Below are 4,747 nucleotides of genomic sequence, written 5' to 3'. Positions count from 1 at the left end.
AACGGCGACACGGGGCCGCTCGCTTCACTGTTAGAAATTCTGTCGTAAATTAGCGACAAAAAAGTCGCTAATTTTCATAGCGACGGAAATCGTCCTTAAACTACTTCGTCGTAACTGAACGACTAAAATATCATTTCTCTACGGCAATGTCGTAATCACGATTACATATTTTGACACCTGAAATCCCCGAAAAGTTGGTGAAAAGTTACAATTTTGCTTACTTATTTACGATTTGTGTCGTCATTTACGATTCAAAACACAAATTTACGACAAGAGTCGTAAATGTACGACTGAAGTCATAACTGCACGACATATTCCAAAGATAATTTACGATTGTTCGTAAACTTACGATTAAGTCGTAAATTTACGACTTAATTCGTTTTAAAACGAAACGTGTCGCTATAAAAATTAGCGACAAATATGTCGTACATTTACGACTCAGGTCGTATATTTACGACTTGAGTCGTAACAAAATATGTCGTTTAGGAACGACATAATTGTTCTACAAAATGTCGTAAATTTACGATTATTTTTAACAGTGTTCAGAATCCTGGATGGCGAAGGCGTCACCTGGGTGCGAGCAGCTCCTGTCAACCTCGGGAGAGGCGCTGGGCCCGGCAGCGGTGCACTGGAGGCCATACGCGCCCATACGCCGTATGGCCCAGAACAATTTTTCGGCCGTGCGTATGGTCCAGAACATTTTCCTCGCCCATACGCTCATTTTTGGCCAGACGCTGGCCATACGCTCGACTTTTGGGGCCCAGGCGGGCCATTGCCACCTCTGCGCGCGTTTTGGGCTTAACGCCACGGAAGCGGTCAATGCAATTAGGGAGTTTGATGATGATAATGAACAATTACCTGCTGCACTCGAGCCCTTAAAGGCTCTAATTCAGACCTTCTCAATTAGTTCAGCTGAGTGCGAGCGAGGTTTCAGCGCCATGAACATGATTTGTACTTCACTACGGAATTCCTTAACTGTTGCCTAATAACCCCCCTCCCCGCGCTGAAGACCAGAGCGTATGGTCCAGAACAAAGTTACCAGTGCACCGCTGGGGCCCGGGGAAAAGAAGACCTATGATTAGCCACTGTTTACCCACCCAGATGCTGGAAGGACTTGCATTGTATATATTCTGTGATGATCATCAGTATTTACTTCATTATCTATAACGTACCTGATGTGTCAATACTGCTAATTAGTTCCTATTGCCATTGTATTACTCTTCTTCCTAGAACTCATTAGGCAGAAACGATTGTACCTGTGGAACTAGGCTCACTGGTGATTATGAGCCACACCAATGTTAAATTTAAGGGGGCTCATACATGTTAAAAGCACTTTTTTTAAAAAAAAAATTTGATGTAGACGGATTTAGATTTTACAATTTCTGTGTTAAAATCCTTTTAGATAATTGAGTAAGCTTCATTTTGGCTTAAGGGAAAGTGACTTTGGACATTTTTTGGAGATTTAGTCGAAACGTTAAAAATTTTGCTTCTCGTAAGATTTTGTTCGCATACTTGCTCAGATCTGTGGGGAAAAAATCAGGGAGACTCATCCCCAGTAGTGTCATAGAATTGACTAGAATGGGCTTTATATCTGCAATAGTTTTCAAGAAAAAAAATAAAAACAATTTTTTTAACAATTTTTTAAACAAATTTTTCAACAAAAAATTGTTTTTATATTTTTTTTCTTGAAAACTATTGCAGATATAAAGCCCATTCTAGTCAATTCTATGACACTACTGGGGATGAGTCTCCCTGATTTTTTCCCCACAGATCTGAGCAAGTATGCGAACAAAATCTTACGAGAAGCAAAATTTTTAACGTTTCGACTAAATCTCCAAAAAATGTCCAAAGTCACTTTCCCTTAAGCCAAAATGAAGCTTACTCAATTATCTAAAAGGATTTTAACACAGAAATTGTAAAATCTTAATCCGTCTACATCAAAATTTTTTTAAAAAAAGTGCTTTTAACATGTATGAGCCCCCTTAAGGGGGCAGTCTCGTCCCTGTACCCCTTTTTAGGGGGGTTTTCACCCCCTCTTTCGATGACGATGATTTTTTAGATATACCTCTCAGAGACAAACGGTAAAAACCAAATGAAAGAACAGAATTTTTACAACATTTTCAAAAAAAAATATTTTGTTTTGTCTTCAGTTGTAAGGGAGTTATAGGGAATGCAACAAAAGCCGACAAAACATACAAAATTTCACTGCGCGACAATTTTCTCCGGAAGTTCTCAACTTTTTGGCAATCGGTTTGCGGCATCGTGAAGATGAAAAAATCCTCTTTACTTTAACCTACAATCGTCCATATAGCCCAAGGATTACACCTTTTAAAACGTAACCAAAAACCTATACAAACTTAGGAACGGTTTTAATTTAGGTTTTCCTTGGGCTACATGGACGATCGTAGGTTAAAGTAAAGAGGATTTTTTCATCTTCAAGATGCCGCAAACCGATTGCCAAAGAGTTAAGAACTTCCGGAGAAAATTGTCGCGCAGTGAAATTTTGTATGTTTTGTCGGCTTTTGTTGCATTCCCTATAACTCCCTTACAACTGAAGACAAAACAAAGTATGTTTTTTTGAAAATGTTGTAAAAATTCTGTTCTTTCATTTGGTTTTTACCGTTTGTCTCTAAAAGGTATATTTAAAAAATTATCGTCATCAAAAGAGGGAGGGAAAACCCCCCTAAAAAAGGGTACAGGGACGAGACTGCCCCCTTAAGTGCGTGAAAATATCCAAATATTGGTGCTGAATGCACAAGACTTTGTATTGCCAAATGTTGACACTCATGATAAATCCTAAGTTTGTTCTCTACTATTATGTTCTGTGTTTGTTTATGAGATGTTGTTGAAATAAAAACAAAGACCCTACAGTGAACAGCGCACAAGTGGAGCAGAATGCAACAGCACCTGAAGTGGATGTCAATGCACAGTTGGCAGAACTCATGAAGAAATTAAAGGCTTTGACACCAGCTACGGCCTCAGTTAATTCAGTGGAAGAAGCTCCAGGAACATCCAACAGTAATCCCCCGGGGCGTGGGAGAGGACGTGGCAGAGGCCGTCCACGAGGTTCAAGAGGAGGAAGAGGTCGAGGTAGCCAAAACACACCTGCGTTTGTATGCCATAATTGCGGAAAGCCTGGACATTATGCTTCTGAATGTTACATTCCAAGGCAAGGCAACAACAATCAAACATGCCATTACTGAAAGAGGCCTGGACATATAAGGGCAGATTGTAGGAAACGCCTGCGAGATGAACAACAGGGATCTCATCCTTACAACCCAGTACACTCCGTACCTCATTTTCCACCTGAAGCACTGCATGCTGCAATGGCGTACTACCATTTCCAAAATGGCCAGCAGCAGCAACATTCTAATCAGCGTTCTAATCAGAGGCAGCAGCAACAGTCTTCCAATGGCAATTCTTCTCATTCATTTCCTTTTGTTCCGCAATCCGGGAACCAGGAAAACTAAGTCAGACAAATGACATATCGGAGGCTCATTTGTCTAAAGCTCCCGTTGAAGTTCCAGTTAATTCAACGGTAATTGAAGCTCCGAAGAAACAGCAAGTTCAAATCAAGGTACCACCATCTGGAACCAAAGAAGGTGTTAAAGTGAATATAACATATGATGTGAAAATAGTTCGCGATGCACAGAAACGAACACATGTTCAGATAATACCTGCTAAGCCTGAAGTGGAAAAAGAAGAAAAACGGCAGAAGGAGGATGACTGTAAATTATGTGCATCTTGCATCAACAAAACATCCAAGAAGTGTGCTCCTTTTGTTGAGTGTGACATAGATGGTGTGAAAGCAGAAGCCATCGTGGACACAGGAGCACAGATTACAGTCTTCAAACGTACCAACAGCAAGTTACCTGTAGCAAAATTAAGAATGAAGAGTGCTACAGCGCACCACGCAACATTGTATGGCCCTACAGTGAAGAAAATTGTACTTAATGGGAAGTTGTTTCCTTACTCAGTTTATGAAGCTGATGTCGCTGAGAACTTAATTGGATACGATTTCATGGACCACTATGATGCCAGAATACGAGTCAGACAAAAGTGTCTTAAGTTGGGCCCAGATCACAGGGTTCCTTTCAGAATTGATAAGTCCAGTACCAAGGGACACTTCGGTGATGGTAGTCTGTATTATGTTGTTCGAGCAAATACCAGAATGTTGTTGAGACCTATGTTTGAGAGAGAAATTACAACAAAGTTGGAAACGGATTTGTCGGCTGATGAGCTGGGGGAAGCCAGCGCGTGGATGACACACGAGCGGACTGGTGAGACCGCGAGTCCAAAGATGGGGAAGGTGCTGCAAGGGGGTATTCACTCAGGTATTAGTCGGTCGAAGGGTATGTAATAGCCCTGTAATAGTTCCTGTAATAGGTAATATCTGTGTAATTGCTGTAATGTGGTGTATTACCTGTAATGGCCCCGTAATAGGTGTAATAGGAGTGTAATTGATGTGTAATAGGTGGTAATAGTAACACATCAATCGTTTAAAATGTCAGAAAAGGGGCGTTGTTGTGACGGTAATTGTTATGAAATAGCTGTAATTGTTATGTATTACCTGTAATTGTTGTGTAATAGCTGTAATTGGTGTGTAATACATAAGTGCGAGAGAGACAGAGCGACGAAACTGAATCGCGGGATCAGTCTGCCGCGACGCAGTCACGACATTCGACGCTGCAAGGGGGAGGGGGGTGTTGTTTCGTTCCAACCCCTACCCCAAGGCAGGGAATACGTA

This window comes from Thrips palmi, unplaced genomic scaffold (genome assembly GCF_012932325.1).
Source record: "Thrips palmi isolate BJ-2018 unplaced genomic scaffold, TpBJ-2018v1 HiC_scaffold_11, whole genome shotgun sequence".
Taxonomy (NCBI): domain Eukaryota; kingdom Metazoa; phylum Arthropoda; class Insecta; order Thysanoptera; family Thripidae; genus Thrips; species Thrips palmi.
The sequence above is the reverse complement of the archived record's forward strand: the minus strand, read 5'-3'. Positions refer to the sequence as shown.